We start from the raw sequence: 18,848 nt of genomic DNA on the forward strand, positions 1-18,848 counted from the left end.
CTGTGAGTCAGCGGGACATGTATGGTGCCGTTTTCTGAGAAACCTCTTCAACTGAACACTGTCCCTATTCCACAGAACAGGAGAAGAGGATGTGTGTGAGTCCATGTTTCCTCTCCACTGGCCAAACGTCATGAGTAGTTGACTAGAGTCAGGTCAAGTTCTTCCAGGATTGTTTTTAACTCTAAGACACCAAGTCCTTCTTCTAAGACAGAAACTGTAAGATAGTGTCTGGATATCCATGGCCATCCATGCTTTCTGTCACAAGGAGGAAATTAGCCTACAAGGCAGAAAAAAATAAACCAGGAGTGAGAGGTCATCTGACATTCCTGATGGAACCTGCACCACTGGTCCCTTTGTATCTGGGGCTTCTCTGCATCCTTTTGTTCCCAACCGTTTTGTTGTTTCAAAGGCATGGCTTCTGAACAGCCCTGACATTCTGTAGGCTAGTTGATAAGTTTTCTGTCTCCTCCAACTGAAAGAAACCTGGTTAAGATAGAAATGAGAATTATGTAAAAATAATTTAAATAGTTCCATTTGCATACCAATTTATTTAAAATCATATATAATTATATACGTGTCATTTGCACATGTCTCTGAGAAGCTGACATCATTATCCCATTTTACAAAGGTAAAAGAAAGCTGAGAGGAATTATCTTTTCAAGGTTGCATGGCCAGGGAACATCAATTTTTAGGTGCATGCCTAAGCCTGTCTTTGTCTTTCCAGGGAAGCATCAAGTTTCAACTCAGGGAGCTCAAAGTTCACTGGAAGTCCAGAAAATATAAATAAATTAAACGCAGAAAAGACTCAAGTAAAGAAAGCAAGTGGACACGTATCAACTGCAAAGAATCAAGGAAACCGTTTTATAAACGAAGTTTATATATTAAAACATGATAAAATAATATTTTGATTTATGAAATCAACATATACAAAATCAAAATAAGTGAAAGACAAAAATGTGGCAAAAATCTAGTATCCATGGAAGAGTAAAGTGGGAACAAAAACACACCAAAAAATGTATTTAGGAGCCATGTTATTAGGATTCTTAAAATTTGTGATGAATTTGGATTCTATTCCTTAGCCCTGGAAGCGCAATGGAAGGTTTTGAGAAGGGAAACCTGTTCTTCGTACTGTGTATGGTAGGTTTGAAATGGAAGTGCAGGCATGTGGTAAAAAATAGAGTAACAACCGTCATTCATCCAGAACTTTCTTTTACATATCAGAACAGAGGGGGATAGTTTGTCTCTAGACTAGGAGTTCCACTTGTATAGCCCTCTCTTGGTGTTTTAGTTATTTGTTTAAGTGATTGTCATATCCCTTATTCTTGAGCCATTCACCTTATTTAAGACAGAGTCTGAGGCCACACTCCAATTCTACCTGCCACAGGCCTTTACCACGTGATTTGCAGAGTGGACCTCAAAACTGCTCTGGGTCCACCCCTATGATATTTGTGCTTCAGTTCCATTTTCTGCTAAGTAAGTTCCTCCAATTCCTTTATAGTCTTCCCATGTGCTGTGCTTTTCTCTTTAATTTTCTCTTAATTTCTCTCAAGGTATACATAAGAAATTTTCTGTTCAAAATAGGTTCACAAACTTCACGTTTACATATTGAGATTATCATTATGCCTACTTTCTTAAATGTTACTAATGTAAAATAATTTTCTCTCTCTCTCTCTCTCTCTCTCTCTCTGTGTGTGTGTGTGTGTGTGTGTGTGTGTGTGTGTGTGTTTTGAAACAAAATTGGAGAACATTTAAAAATACTTTTTACCTAGATCCAAGGTGTTGAAAGTAGTGGGAAAATTTGAGAGAAAAACATTTTGATTCTCTTACCTAAAAGCTTTCCTTACTACTTGAATGGACATGGTCCCCCTTTTTTTATGCTTTTATGGTGTCATATAAATTTTCCTATTTTGTGACAGTTTCTTTTACATGGACACTCATCCAGTTACACAGTAAAAAGTCAATTGTTGTGTTTCGTTTTTATTTTTTATTTTTTGAGATGAGGTCTCTCCATAGACTCTGGAGCACAAGTAATTCCCCTGTCTCCGCCTCTTGAGTGGCTGGGATTCGAAGCATGCATGACCACACACAGCGAGGTGCTATGTTTTATTGAATTAGACTCCTTTATATCAGGGCTGCTTATGTCATATCAATTCTCTAATCTCTGCAGACTCCTAGGTGTGAGACCCAGTTGCCTTGTCTATGTTATCTGCCAGCACACCTCTGGTTACAGCAGTATTATCCTGGGGTAAAATGCTGACTCCACTGGAACAGTCAGTTTTTATCTTCTGGAAAATTGTCATCTCTAGAGGAGAGACAGATGACTCATGTTGCAGGTGGTATAGGAAGAAAATGATACCCTTTTATCTCGGGCCCCCAGTTTCCTGGCTCCCTATCTCTCCAGAGTCTTAGTCATTCAATAGTTCAGAATTAGTGAGATTTTTCCAAATTCCCATTTTTGAAACTCGGCCTATCTTGGCTTCATGATACTATAATCAAAAAACTCACATCTACTGTTCTTTAGCATTGTCTTTTCCATTACACAGATCTCAGATATTTAGCATAGTGAGTGTTCATGATATAAGTTAAATAAATAATCTCAAAAGCATTGACACAAGTTTGGATTTTCATCGAGGGCTCAAGCACTAGAATGGAAAGCCAAACAGGAACCAAATATTTTACCAACCCACGGCTTTCCCTAGGATTGATCACTTTCTGAAACTATCCCTGTCAGAGTATTTTAAATAAAGAGACTGTCCTGTGATCTTCTAGGTTGTTTCCAGACTTTGAAACTCCTGTTTTATATTCTTCTGTTAAAAAAATGCAAGCTTGAAATAAAGTTACATTTTTTTTTTTGAGTGACAAAATCTTGGTGATCATTTATCTTAATGTTTACCTCCATATGTGCAGGTCTCTGATACTACATGAGAGCTAATTATTGATAAGTTCTGTATGTGGTAGAGGCTGGGCTGGGATTGAATCCAGGTCTTATGGCTTCAAGCTCACTGTACTTTTCATCACCCCAGGCTTTGTCTCTGCTCCACTGCCACATGTGGAAACATCTGTCCAACAGTCACCCACACAGTCTATCCAGATTGCCTTCATTAGTCATTTAACACACACAAAATTCTTCCCAGTGAAGCAGTCTTTACCAGTTAGGCTTAAGTCATCATTACTGTTTTAGACAACACATGGGATTGATTTAAAATCTTGGCAAGGAAAAGCAAAATTGGCTTGAAGTGGTCAAAAACGATTTTCTGTGAAAAGGAGGGTACCCTGCTATTCCTCTAGCAGACTCCCTGCACAGGAAATTGCAGTTTTTTTCAGAACTTGGTGCATTAATGTTTGATCCTGAATGACATAAAGTGATGGCACTAGAGTGAGAAAATGTTGAATCTGCCTTGGATTTTGTGATCGCTTCCCTTAGATAACTTCGAGTGACTCCAGGTCTCTGGATTTCAGTTACTTCCAGTTTTCATGCAACAAAACTTAGCTCCGTGGTTTTCCAGGTATGTTCTGGGAAGACAGGTTCCATAGCAGGGTCTCAGGAGCCACCTGCAATAGCAGGTGGTAGACTGAAGAGAGGGTGCTGCATCAAAAGAGCATCAAGCATCCTCCTCTCCCACTTCAATCAAAGGAACTCTAGTTGGGCTTTCAGAACACTGGATTTTCTCATGGGATTTATTTAGGAGCAAAAATAACAGCTTTTAAGCACCTCATTTCCTAAAGTTCTAAGAGTGGGTATCTCTTTTTCACTCCCTGTCTTCAAATAGTATCCTAAATGGGAACATCAGATAAATTGCACATACACTCAACATGCCGTCTCCAGCAAGAGTTTTGAACAAAGCATGTTTTTTTTTCTTTCAGAAAAACTAATGGATTCATGCATCTCCAATAACTGATTGATTCTTGCCACTCTGATTCCTCTCTGTTTATCAGCTCAAAATTAACATCTGCAAACCTGAACCCAACTTCTTTCTCTGAAAAACAAGCTTCTCAAAAGATTAGCTCCAGGCTCTATAAGGGAGACAGTTGAAATACCCTTCTCTGTTACCCAGCATCAAAACCCTAAAATTATACTTAACCTCTCTCTCCTCTTCAAGTATGGTATATACTTATTTGGATAGCCAGGCAGATACTTTTAAAATTTCATACACAGTCGTCTTGAGAGATGCATCTTATTGAGTATTGAGGTTACAAAAATAAACTCCCAAATATCTGCCACAATGCACCACTATGGTGAAGTGGTTCTCTACATTTTTTTACTCCTCCACATAACCAAATTCTCATTACTTTTTTACAAAATACAGCTCTAATACACACACAACTATGGAAGCTCAGAACCCTTGAGTTAAACACTAAATCTCTCCATCACCTTTCCTACCCTATATATTTACATTTTTTTAATGGAAAGTCATTATTTTTAATCCTGAGAATTCACCTTGGAATACTGATTCCTCTGTTGTACCAGTTGTGAGAAAGTCCAGTGGTTGGTTTTCAGAACATATTATCTAGCCTTAAATGTAAAATTGGGATGAAAGGAAGGCAGCAGGAGGTGAAACAGAGCAAAATGAATAGAGGGTGCTGCATAAAAAGAGCAACAAGTTACACAAGACCACCGTAGGCCATGGAAGTGGCAGATCCAAAGTTCACATACCTGAACAGCTCCTTGACAAATGAGGTGTTGGAAAGGATCAGCCTAATCAACAGAGATAGAAATCTCCCTGTTGAAAAATAATAACTTCAGAAATAAGAGCTGCATATGTACTAGAATATATGCACCCCAAGAAAGCTTTCCCACTACAGGAGAGCAAAAGGAGGTGGGATCAACTAAAGCTATACTTCTTCAAATAACACAACAGGAGACAGCAAAATCTAGGCAATGTTTGGGAAGAGTGTACACCCATAGCACTCTTCCCTTGAAGAACTGGATATGGAATCTTGCGTTCTAGGGGACAAAATGCTGGTTGTATCCAGTCTCAGTGAGCTTGCTTGCCAGATGATGATGATGATGATGATGATGATGATGATGATGATTTTGTTAGCATACTCTTATGTAGAGGCAAAGTTTTCTTTGCTGATATACTTTGGATTACCTGTGTGATTTCTATTGGACTCCCCATATTTCTAACAGATGCAGGGAGGACATAATAACATGAATAAAGAATTATATGAGAAATAAATTAAATTCCATGTAAAGTCATAAGACTTCAGGATATATCCTCTAGTGTAAGAGGTCACCCTCCATATTGGTCCATGCCATGATGTTGCTGATCCTATCCAAATCACAGGTGAAAAAGTCAATACTCTTTGAAGAAGTTTCAGTATTTTCCCACATTTCTGTGATAGTGTCAAAATAGAATGTATCTCTCAGGGTGTCCTCCTTTATTGTAAAAATTTAGCTAGTGCTTTGTTTATATATTTATCACTTCTATATTGCCCCTTCTGAATACACCATCTCTCTTCTACTTTAGACCCATATATTTTTTGGGGGGGTACGAAATTTTTTTGTTTGAAAGAATGTTACAAATTAAAGAATTTAAGTGGATGTTTTGGTACAACTTAGAGTAAAGGTGAAGGTAACCCCAACATGGATGCATTGCCTTGGTGACCAGGGAAGTCACTTCCATGGCTATGGGGAAGTTACCTAAGACTAATCTTAGGTAACTTCCCCATAGCCATGGAAGTGACTGACTCCCAGGGTGTGCTTGCCAAAGAGAAACTCTGCCATGCCAGATTCTGGGGCTCTCATCTTGCACACCTGGGTTACACCATCACCCAATTCTTTGATGGATTTCACCTGCTCATTCAGGTAATGAGTCTCAACGAAGTCACACAAGTGGGGGTCATTTTTCAGTGGCCAGTTTGTGCAGTCCCAGAAGTGATCGGCTCACACTTTTCCCCCAGTGTAAAGCATATTCTATTGTGTTTCACCCACTTTCCCAGTCATCACGGTCTGGTTTCTTGATATCCTGAAGGAAGATTCAGCCACCTCGTGGTTCTGCAGCTTCATGAGTTTCTTGGTATATTCCGTCTCCCGGTGAGATTTGTGAAGACAGTATTTGGAAAGGTTCTTCAAAGCCATATCATCCCGGTCAAAGTTGTAAGACATGGAGAGGCAGACATAGGAGGCTTAGAGCTCGAGGTTGCTCTGGTAGTTGATGGCAGCCTCAGAGTCCTGGTTCTGGAGCACCTGCGAGGGGGATGCGGTCCTCATGGAGGGTGCCACTGGAGCAGTAGCAGCAGCCTTGGGATGGTCCAAAGCAAAGGGCTGCTGGCTTTTGAGCAGCTGGCCAGAGTGGGAGTCCAGCACAGGTTCCGTCCAAGCACTGTTGAAGCAGGAAACCAAGGTGACTCTTGGTGAAGAACGTCTTCAGACCCATATTTTTATCTGTCCATCACAAGTACTGTGTTAAATAAAGTTCAGTGTGTGTTCTTGCTTCCCTTTGTTATCTTCAACAATCTTTGTGTTTTACAAAACCCACACACTAGATTCCTGGGAATCATCAGTGACTCCCACTTTTGCTCAGGGTTTAAGGCAGGAAAACAGAATCTATATCAGGTAATTTTAAGGGAAATATTTAATATATAAGGGACCAATTATGCAGATGTTGGAGGGAAAGGGAAAACATGCTTAAAGGCTTCACTAATCATTGGAAGAACAAAGAAAAGGTTGAAGAAGTTGTTATGACATGCAGCATCAGAGAGGATGTTTCACAGACTTGGGGACTCTGACCACTGAGAAGACAGCCCTGGCCAGCTCCCCCTGTTGCCTCTGAGGAGGATCAATATAAATGTTAAAGGAACCCGGGCTCTAGAACTAATGATACTGCCAGAGTAAAATTCTATCTTGGGTCAATTCTGGCAAGAAGAGCATCAAACTAATAAGGAACAAGTCTTTTCTGCTTACCTTCTGCCTTCTCCTAGTGGTCCTTAGTGGCAGAATCAGGAAACCAGGCACAACAAAATGTGTATTTCATATCAAAATCCAAGACTGGAACTCAGGGAAGGTAACCTTCACATCAAAAAGATCACTATGTCCTATAAATTATCTCTTTGACTTGTTGGAAAACGTTCTCACCTTCTCATTTCTTGTTGGCACACCCTGGGGCAGGCAATCACCACCCACCACAAGTTCAACTCTCCACATAGGCTTCAGTATTGTGTCTCTTTTTCTTCCTTCCCTCCTATCCATCACACTTACACTGGTTGTTTTTCTAACAACCAACTGTGATCTCTTGTGGTTCCTTTACTGTATTAAAACATATGCTCTGGGGAACCTGAAATAGTCTTCTCTCCATCTCTGTTCAGAGAATGCTTCTGAAAAAGTTTATCACATATGCAAAGAAAAATGATTTTTCCCCCATAAAACATGGTCACATTCTCTATTCTGGGGTTCAGTGTTCACTGAGCATTTACTGTGTGATGGATATAAAAAATCATATTTTGTTTTGTGAGTCCACTGCTTTTACTAATATTTATTTTTCATGGAGTGGTTCTATGTTTTGCTTTCATTCTTATTTTAGTATTTTGCTTTTTTTTTTTTTTTTTTTTTTTTGCTTTCTGCTATAATCTGCAGAGAACTTGGCATATGATAGATACTACAAGCTACTTTCTGGATGAATGGATGACAGATATGTGTATTTAATAAAATAGACTTTTTACTTATTCCACTGGATTTGTGCATTGTCCGCACAGAACTCTCCAGTAGCTCTGGATCAATACTATTTAAGATGAGGTCCTGAAACCCATGTGTACCTGGTATCAGGACAATTGAAAAAGAGTAGAGTAAGGCACAGACAATACTGATTCCAAATCTTAGCTTGAGTTACGCTGAAGCCAATGAGTTTGGGAAGAAAATGGAAGTTAAAGGAAGCGGGTGATCCACCAGAGTAGCTCACCCTTGGTACCCTTCTCCTTTCTTCTGAGAAACTGAAATTAGTTGTTCCCTCACTGTAACCCCTGCCTCCTCTCCATTTCCACCTCCTCATTTTTAAACGCTGCTGTTTTGGAGAAACATAGTGCAGTTCCAGCTGCAGGCACTAAATCATTGCTGTTCTTTGGACGTGTGCTGCAGAAGGGAGCCCTGTGATGAATGGGGCTGTCCATATTTACATTGGGTGCGCAACAGCCATGGGGATCGTCTTGTGCAATGAGTATTCTGGGCAAACTTGGCATGTCCCCACCCCAACACTCCCTCCCCAACCTTCTCCTTGCCCAGTGACAGTGACTGATTGGCCACTTCTAAGGAGAACTGCCCTTTGGAACAAAGGAATCACAAAGTCCCCTCTTGTCGAAGCGTGCATGCACACACACAATTCTCATAAGAGACACACTTCACACACACACACACACACCCTCACTATCAATCTGTTAGTGCCACATTCTTTTTGGCAATTTCATATTTCTTTCGATAACCTTACCAAACGACAAAAACTGCTGCTCAAGTGTAGTCAGGGAGTAGAGGAAGAGCAACCTGTCTTCGAAAAAAGAATCTCTTATGGGCTTGTAGGGACATAACACTTTGACATGATGCATACTGCCTCATCCCAAAACTTATTGCCCGAGGCAAGTTGTGTCAAATACAGGTCATGCTAAAGCCCCATGTAACCAGGGCTTTCTGCCTGTAGGCAATCCACCTTCCTGACTGTGTTAACTTGAATTCTGGTGCTAAAGAATAAAAAGAGAAAGTGGAAAGAAGAATATGGATAGTAAAGATACATCCAATTTATATAGTTTTACAGAATCATTACCATCCCCATTTACATTTCAACAATTAGCTGTTAAAGCAAGAAGGACAGGTGTGTGTGTGTGTGTGTGTGTGTGTGTGTGTGTGTGTGTAATACATGTATGTGGATATGTGCACAGGAGACAGGGAAATACAGAAACCCAGATACAGAAAGGAGGTTATTTATTTAATATAAGGACGGTTGGGCAAATTGGACTAATTTCATTAGCTAGAATATTTTAGACACAGAATGTAATCTGGACTTCAGGATTTTAATCTTATACTGTACACTTGCAATTTCACCGTCTCTCATATAAACTGAATCTGATAAATTTCGCCATTTCATCATATATCTTTCATAGGTCTCTTTTGGATCCAGGAGTTCTTACGAGTTCTGAGGGGAGGACATCAGACATAGAGACAGATCATCATATTTATAATGATCCTGTAGATGAACCACATGCTTTACCCCACCCTACATTCTGTCTCAGTGGAAACCAAAGAATCTTTCCTACGACAAGACAATTCTGAGTTTTCAGATGACTCATTAGGAATTTTAAAATTTCTTTTTAGAGCACATAATTACATTGCTATTCTTAGTTTTCTCCTACATCTGTTTCAACCTGTTCAGGGACACTTTCTGTGATATGAGGCTACAGAGTCTATTACAATTGTTTCTAAACTTAAAAAAAAATCAGATTCAATTTTATAACATCTGGAAGAAAGCATACTTTGTACATTATCAAACATTATAAAATGATAAAAAGATGGCAGAGTTATTACACTTATTCTAAAAGCAACTCTTTCCTTTCTGTCTACCTAGCCACAACCACCACCAAAAAATCCTTTGTGACTTGTGCCAGGACGCCAAGCTATGTCCACGCACTAGATGCACTGTAGCTGCAAAACTCCGCGCACTGAGCCCTAGTCCGTCACTGAAGAACAAGGCAAAGTAAGCATGGTCAAGGGCTCAGGGGCCAGGTTTATTTCTCTGTGAACTTCAGCAAGTTTCTTAACTCAGAAAACCTTATTTCTTTTGTGCAAAAGATTACTAATTTATCTGTATAGAATTATTATAAGGGCTGCATGATATAATAAATGTAAATGATTTTATACTGGGTATTCATTTAATAGATTATTTTTTTTCTTTTGCTTGTATGTTAGGATTTGTGAAGCAAGACCCTAGGCACTATGATAAAGAATCCAAAACACGAAACAAAACCAGCAAACAAGAGTGATAAGGGATTCATTTATCCAATAGTTTTAAGAAAAGTTGGGTGAGATGGGGTTTTTCATGGCAAGACATATTTTATACTTTCATATCATTAATATCAAAGAAATATGTTATACATATCATCTTCCAAACCTACATGATTGTGAAACTCACATTTATTGGTTGTCATTAGAATGACAGCGCATTCTAAAAATTTCTATAATGGTAGGCATTTTCAGTATCTGTTCTAATTTATTTATTATGGTGACCACCAGCCATATTTGGCCATGGAATCTTTGAAAAATGGCTAGTGCAACAAATGAGCTATCTTACAATTTACTCAAATTAATTTCTAATTTAAGCTTTAACAGCCACATGTGGCTTGTGTCTATCATAGTAGAAAATTCAGACCTAAATGCGAGTGTCTCAGGAAACACTTTGGAAAATGCTGCTGTAGTACCAACAGCTGGTCAAACAGTCGGAAGTTGGCAAGGCCAGAAGGGGCAGGGTGGAGCAAGCAGGAGAGCTGTTGGCTTTACTCCGGGAAGAAACGGCCATGAATAACAGCTACTAACCAGGTGGGTTCTATGAGAAGTTAATGAGGCTCAAGTCTCATAGCTACTCTCTTGCATCAGTCCATCCAAGGTCCCAGGAGTTTTACACCTGGTCATGTATTTTATTGTTAAAATATCAAAAGTAAAGTGTTTTAGCAATAATTGGTTAAAACAGCTGTTTATACTCTGGCTTCCCTAATGCAATATATCCACTTATGTTGAGGGGTACAAGTCTGACTTCTTCCCCGAAATCATGTGCTGAAATCCTAACCCCTGAGGTAGTGGTATTTGGAGGTGGGATTTCAGGGAGATGACTAGGTCCTGAGAGTGGAGCCCTCATGAATGGGATTATGCCCTCATAAAAGAGGCTCTGCATCTTCCACAGTGTGAGGCCTCAGCTAGAAGGTGTTCAAAGTCAGGAATAGGCCCTCATTTGACATCAATTCACTGACAGCTTGTTCTTAGTCTTCCTAGCCTCCAGAACTAGGAAATAATGTCCCTTATTGGCAAACCTCTCAGTTTATGATATTTTTTCCTGTAGCAGGCAAAAAAAGGCCGAGTCAGATGGTAATATGTAGCATGAACACTTTTAGATCTGAATAAAGAGAAGGTGAGGCAACGACACAGTGTTTGGGTTGAAGTAAACTCTATTTACATGATGCAGATTCTCTTTTGTAAATATTTAAGTTGTTTCTGGTCCAGTCTAGACATGATTTTCAGCAATGCTTTTTAATATTGTAAACTCAAAAAGGATGTAAGATTATTTTTTAAGGAAAATCTAAAATGTTTTTCAATTTTATCCCTCATATTTGAAACAATGTTTCTAAAGACTTGCACAAGTTTGGTCAAAATCTTAAAATTAACATGACATTACAGTAATTAATGAAGCCCCAAAGAACTTCTTTCCACTATCTTTCAATGCAAACAAATTTCAAGTAACATTATTAGAGAAAAGATCAAATTACATTTTATTCTCTCTTTAGAGGATATTAAACAACTTTGTCATAGAAAGACATGATCAAATGAAGGCAAAAAAAAAACAACTAAAGAAAATTATTACACAGATATTTCAGAAAGTTAATTTGTAAATGAGATTTACATTGTTTAATGGATTTGGGAACTATAAAAATTTGAATTGACTATGAATGTTTTCCTTCTCTAACTAAACATTATTTTTAATTCTGTATTTTTAATATTGTGTTCTTGTTTTGAAAGAGGCCTGTAAAATTCTATAATTTGGAGTTTATAGCAAACAGGTGCCATCTTTAAAAATTCTTGAGTTGGGCAGAACAAGAATCTGCCTGGGTAAGATCACCAGCAATCACATCCTGCCAGACAGCAGTATGAACAGATAGTCACTCACAAAAGTAACTTTATAAGTGCTAAGGAAGCCAACTGAGAACCTTAGTGCTTGATTTTAGCAAGGTAAAAAGAAAGGCTGCATTAAAAAGACAGAAAAAAAAAAAGAGTTGCAGACATCAGCCCTTCTCTACCTATAAGGGGCCTGGAGAGAGACACCTCTCACTTGTGCAGGCAGAAGGCACTAAGTTCACACTTCAAACCTGGTACCAGAACCCTCATGGTGAATCTGTGCATGTGCTTGACAGAGCTCCACACCCTTACTTTTAGGCCAAGATCTGAACACTGAGGTGCTAGAACTGTGTTTCCCAGGCAGCAAAGACACTGCTCCAAACCAGGTCCCCCAATACCAGGTGACAGAGCAGGAAGCAAGACTCCACTCACTGGAAAACAGGGAAAGAAATGTAGCATACGACTTTGGCTTAAAACTCAGTTTTGAGACAGCCATAATGAGACTCATCTCCAGGTGAGTCCCCACATCAAGGCCAGAGCTCATAGACATAGCTTCTAGACCTTCTCAGGTACCACACTGAAGCCAGCATTCAGGTAGGAAGCTCAAGTTTTGGCCCACATCATTGCCATCCTTGGAGTGGGCCTGGGGCACCCCTGAAGACTTTTAGGTCCCAGTAGCTGTGAGAATCAGGTATGACCAAATTTATCAAGGGACTATTTTCACAAGTCACTCCCCTAACCTTGGGCAGCACAACCATCCCCAGGTTGGTCCTCACCAATGACATCTCGAGAACTAATCCAGCACCAGGCAAATACCTGCATGCCCTGACAGGGTAGACTCAGGTTTTAGCCTGTGTCACTGCCAGTTGCATTGTGCTCCTTGGTTCACCTCTGAGACTGGCAGGTCCCTGAGCTAGGATACTCAGGAGTGATCCAGCTTAGTTTGCATGAGCCTTAGTGACCAAGGAACTGACTTCATCCACACAAGCTCAATCTTAGACAACATAGCATGAAGTGAGATTTCATTCACTGGACAGATCCTAATGGCATCCATTTCCAAGCCAGTACCCATGGGCAGAGACTCTGGAACAGCCCCCGGTGCTAGGAAAGACAGATAGCTGGAGACTGTTAGTCTTCTAATCTGGCTAGCATTACCTGCAGTTGCCTGTAGCTGTCTTGGGCCACAAGTCCTTCCCATAGCAGTGTGTGCCTTAGTGCCACATGAGTGTTAAACTGGTTTGGGGGAGGCTATGAACTCAGATTATGACAGATTTGAGGCACCGGTGATCAAAAGATGGCATAAGCTAGTCCCTGTATGGTGACTCAAAGCAGAGTTAGCAAACTCCCACTGTCTGGCCACTGGCAAGTGAATGGGGTCTAGGAGTGTGGACCTTCCCCAGCACCAGGGACAGACTTAGGAGGATTGACTACCCATTTCAGAGACTCCCCCAGTTCTTGCTGAACATCACCTAATTTTTAATGTTCTCATCATAAATAAATAATAAATGCTTAGAACCTAAATATGTTTAACCTGGGTACAGATTAATGGGATTCACTGTGATATTTTCTTACATGCACACATTGTGTATTGATCCTATACATCCACCCTTCTACTCTCTTATTTGTATCAGTTTATATAAATTTGATTTAAATTTTAAATAATTATGTCATCCTTCAGCCAATATTAAGAAGGTAAGGTAGATTATTGCAGTGAATCTAGTCTTCCTACTGGTCCATGGAGAAGATTTTATCATTTTAATTTATAAATTCTGGAAGTGAGTTTGGGTTTTGCCTAAGTTTACAGAATTCATATGTAGAAAGACTGAAACTCAAACCTGAGAAGACTCTGGCTAGGAGTTGGAAGGTAGCAGTAAGCTGTTGCTCCTGTTGAAACCACTGGCCATGGGACACAAATCAAAGCAGTAACATATTTGTAAAGTGATAAGGTCTGGCACAGTGTTGTGTGCCTCTAATCCCAGCAGCTTGGGAGGCTGAGCCAAGAGGATCGCCAGCCTCAGCAACAGCAAGGCACTAAGCAACTCAGTGAGACCCTGTATCTAAATAAAATATAAAAGATGACTGGGGATGTGGCTCAGTGGTTGAGTGCCCTTGAGTTCAATCCCTAGTTCAAATGAAAAAAAAAAAAAAGAAAAGAAAGAAAGAAAGAAAAAATAAGTGATCAGAAGTGTGTGGAAGGTAAAGGGTGTAGAAGAATGAATTTCCAGAGACAAGAAAGCACTCCCCACATGAGGAGAATTGCTGCTGTCTTCCCTGAGGATGTTTTCTGAGCTGCCTCACTGGACAAAAAAAAAAAAAAAAAAAAGGCTTGCAGAAGGCAGACAGATTCTTCCCAGGAAAAGAAAACCAGTGGAAGTTTTCATAACCACATGGGCTAGTGTGATGAAATCAAACCTGGGGGTGCCACAAATTTTAGATGGATTGTCCCCAGGATATCTGAGGAGTTATGCAGGACCATAGTAAAGTGGGGTGCGGCTGAAAAATTACAGTAAAATTGCATGGGATCTATCAGTACCTACAGGACAAAGAGCATTTGCTATTTTTCTCTTATTGCCTGTTCCAATGCCTATGTTGTCTTCCATTGTGTAACAACAAACAATTTGCTTTTCACCTCTGTGCATTAATTCTGTTTCTGGCCATCTCAAATGGTGTCACTGTGAACTTTCAAGTGTGTGTCTTTCGGATGATCCGTGGCTTCATCTGTGCTGGGGATGTATCCAGGCCTGGGATTGCCAGGTTGAGGGAATAGGAAGTCATTCTACTAAACAGGAGGGACTGATTTTTAAAAAAATGATTATCAACTTTACTAGAGGCACAGCTGAGTTACAACTACTAAACACATTTCCATGTATCTAAATCTATATTCATTTCTCTTTGTATATCTACAAAAAGATGAAGAGAAAGAGGGAGTTCATATGGAGATAAGAAAACAGAAGAGAAAAAGACAAGAGACCGGAGAAAAGAGAAATGCAAAGAAATGAACAGGGCAGTGGGTGAGAGAGAGGGAGGAGACCTAAGAAGACAGGGATAATGTTAACTAGAAAAACAGAATAGATGGAGACAAGGAGATTTTAGAATACATCAGCGCATACTTAGACACATTTTTTTTTTCTCCCCTAATCACAGAAAGCAAACATATTTCTGGAGAGATGCTTTTGTCTACAAGGTGTGTGTGTGTGTATTTCTTATTCTTAAATTAGTTGGTGATTTTGATGGCTTGAGCATGTTCTTTTAAGTGTGTTGACAGTCAAAAAGAATGTGCATCTGAAATAAACATTCTTCATTTCAAGTATTAGAAGTAAACAAGGAGTCAGTGTCTCTGCAAGACAGGAGGAAAGGAGAACAACAGCGACAACAAAATGTAGAGGAGGAAGTTTATAGCATATAGGAAAGAAAAAAAAAAGAGTTTTATAGAATTACAGTTAAGGGTGAGGGCTGGGCATACACTCTTGTGCTGAGTGATGGAGGCCCAAACCCCAACTTCTAGCCTCCTTCTCTACATGGGTTACTGTATATGATGCATACACCAAATTGGCTTTCAATTCCACACTAATTTGGACTGATACTATGTAGTCTTAAGAGCCTCTTATCCAATCCTGGAATGTCCATCACAGCAAAATAAAAAAAGTTACTTTTTCTAAGCTTTTACTTTACATATGAGAAAGATGGAGGCCCCCAGATGAACATAACTTGAGGAGACACCACAGTGATGGTGTATGATTTCTTCTCTGCTGCTACAAAGCACCATAGTTCCAGCTGACCTGCTGGTTTGGGCCATATTTCTTCCCAGCAGGATCTGTGCATCTGGGGTTGCTGTTGCTTTGTTAATTTTTTATTGTACTACATTTAACCTTGTTCTGTCTTCTCCTCCTGGTCCTAAGTAACATGTACTCCCAAACAAGGAAGCAGAGCCATATATTCTTGATGCTTTTACTAGGAGGAATCGTTTGGGTTCAGACAACAAAAAAAATTCAGATAGAATTATAAAATCTAAAGATGCAAATGGTTTTGAAAAAGCATCCAGGCCCTTATGTTAAAAATGAGAATACTGAGCTCAAGAGATTTTAAGTACCTTGCCCAAGTTTACATAGACAGCGTGAAGTTGACAGCTAGATTAGAATTCAAGCTGCTTCACTCCCAAGAAATTTGATATAAACCTCAGTTTAAGCCCTGAATTAAGGAGTATTCTGATGCAGTAGAAGGAAACAGGTCTTGGATTCCAGCCTCAAAGAGCTTAGTAATATACCATAATGTAGCATATGCCTTAAATATAGCCATTTTACTGGAAATGCCAGGTAACCCTGGTAAACTGTAAACTCTACCAGAGAAAGTTAAATGAAAGGAGCACTAATGTAGTGTGTGTATGTGATGTGTTCATGTGTTTGTGTGAAAGAGAAAGAGAGAGAGAGAGAGAGAGAGAGAGAGAGAGAGAGAGAGAGAGAGAGAGATTGATTCAAGCCAATGGCAGAGTCCCCACCAGATGTCAGATATACAAAGAACACAGAGGACCAGGGGTGGGAGGCGGCTGAGAAACACACTGTTCTGACTACACGTAGTTCCTTGTCTGTTGGGGAGAACAACAGCAAAATATTTGAGGGCAGAAGCAGAAACTAGAGAAATTAAAAAATCAGGAAGCAAATGACAAAGGAGGCTCATCCAAGCAAGAGAAGGATCAGCATCAACGGGCTTTTTGGAGGTGGACTCAGGATGACAGAAGGACAGAAATCAGATAACTTTAAAAAGGAGGGGGACCTCACGCATGTTAAGGGGTGCTGCAGACTGATGAGGAAGGACTGCCCACAGACAGCTCCTTTCCCTGTTTCTCGCTGGTTCCCTGCTACCGTGCCGTGTGCACGCAGAGATAAAGCGGTCTCTTTTCCACTTCCTTCTCTGTGGGCTTCATTTCTAGTTACACTCTCAGCTGGTTAATTCTCTTTTCTCTGAGATCAGAGATTAGATATAGCCTGGATTTATGGCTGGAAGACATAAAAAGAACTATTCCTATCAAGGATTCAAATGATTAAATATCCCACTGCAGAGATGCTTTTAACTTCCCATATAGTAGAATTTCACTGGCTTCAGACACTAGGGCTGGTGCTACCCTGGAGCTCTGAGTCAGGGAGAGCAAAGACAGAGAGCTAGGGATGGAGACAGCAAGGAGATAAAGAATGACCGGGAATGAGAAACAGAGATGGACTTGGAAATGAAGTGGGGAGAGACTGCCACAAATAGCAAAAACAGGAATTGAAAATAAGGAGACATGAGTGGCATTAAAGAATCACTAATTCTAGGAGCTTTGGACTGAAATTGGAAGGATTGAACCAATCAAAGAGCAAAAGTAAAGACAGTAGAGAAAACTGTTTTGAACATGTTTCCTAATCCACTCCCAGGATAATTTATCTTTGGTTTGTATTTTCATATCTGAGAATTCACCATTCCTATGTTATTGAGTCCTAGAACTCAAACTATGGAACATCCATTTCAAAAGAATGTTTTATCTAGATGTTGCATGTTGCAACCTGGTGGCCCCATTCATATTTTGTTGGGCTAAAATCCTTACTAAAGGTTTGTTTGCCCATTGCATTTCGCATACAAGTCAGAAATCCAAGTTTCCCCCATAAACATTACAAGACCTAGTAATGCCTGACTCTTCTTCCCACATATACTGGCAATAATTATTTGCAATAATTATTTGCAATTTTCAATTCCCCACCCTTTCAGGAAGAACAAGGCACTCTCCTGGTTCTCCTTGTCCTCACCTGACCTCTCCTCTGATGCCTTGCCCTGCAAGTATTTGAGCAGGCTATTCAGGATGTGGTCCAACCACTCTACACCATTTCTCCAACCCCCAACAGAAGCCCACATGTACACTGCATGCTTGAGAAAACAGAGGGAAGGCCAGCCAAGGGGCCTTCCAAGGTCACACAAGGAATTCCTGGCAGAGATCCAAGTACAGTCCAGCTCCATTTCTTTTGTCCCTGTGTCAACTGCAAGGCTCTTTGCCGTCAGACTTTCCAGACTGGTGCCCTGGTCACAGCTCAGTCTATCAAGCCATCCACAAACCTCAGATTTTGCGCATCTTGGCTCCTTGGCCTTAACGTTGAGGTTTCAAAGTCCTCTGATTCAGAAGGGGCCTCACAGGTTTCCTGGGCAGGTCCTCACATTTTTCAGAGAGATGGAGATCCCAAGTGTCTATTCAATTTGCTCAAATCAAACTGTGCAAGAAAGAGGGGGCCAACATCAGAGTCCAGGCCCCCCTCCTCCTCACCCCAAGTCACAGCTCAACAGCTGTTTCAAGCTCCAGCAACCCCCCCCCTCCCGCGGGGGTGGGGGTGGGTGGAGTTTGACTTCACTTCCTCTTTAGGCCGCTTCCCAGATCTGAGACCCAAACATTTCCAGAGCCCTGGGGCGCTGCTCTCCTCTGGTTTTTAAGTTCATGCTGTGCCTCTGCTAGTATTTTCCCCTTTGATCCCTGACTGACATTGGTCCCAGTCCCCATCTGTCTGATGCCTTCCCCTCTCCTCCTCCTCTTTTTATTCCACTAGATTTAATTTTACCATGATTTCCTCCCAAGGTTGCTAATTTAATGTGAAGTCGACTCTGACTCAGTATTATTTTCCTTGCCCCTTCACTGTTGCACTCGCCATCTGTCCCAAGAATTTAAATGATTCTGTTTTTCTTTGTTTTCCTCCATCTGTCTCTCTGCTTCCTCCTTAGCTCCCTAATCCTCCCCATCTCTTTGCCTTCCACTATCTCTTCCTCCCTTCAGGACTATGTCTTTCTGCAACTTACTCACTTGTTTTCTCTGGTATTTTCTCCCTCCCCCCCCTCTTTTTTTCCTTGCTGCCTGTTTTCTCTATTTTTGCTATAGTCTCTTTACTTTTTATGTCTCTTCTTCTCTTCTCTTCTCTTCTCTTCTCTTCTCTTCTCTTCTCTTCTCTTTTCTTCTTCTTCTTCTTCTTCTTCTTCTTCTTCTTCTTCTTCTTCTTCTTCTTCTTCTTCTCTCTCTCTCTCTCTCTCTCTCTCT

At 40.4% G+C, this 18,848-nt stretch overlaps 1 pseudogene across 1 annotated transcript; it reads right to left on the reverse strand.

Annotated features, from left to right (window-relative positions):
• Nucleotides 1-5,656: 5,656 nt before the first annotated feature.
• Nucleotides 5,657-6,214, reverse strand: LOC308641479 (ferritin heavy chain-like; annotated as a pseudogene). Its single transcript has one exon. The product of its transcript is annotated as a ferritin heavy chain-like (transcript).
• Nucleotides 6,215-18,848: the final 12,634 nt, after the last annotated feature.

The sequence above is a fragment of the Spermophilus citellus genome (genome assembly GCF_964194105.1).
Source record: "Spermophilus citellus genome assembly, chromosome: 2".
Lineage (NCBI taxonomy): Eukaryota > Metazoa > Chordata > Mammalia > Rodentia > Sciuridae > Spermophilus > Spermophilus citellus.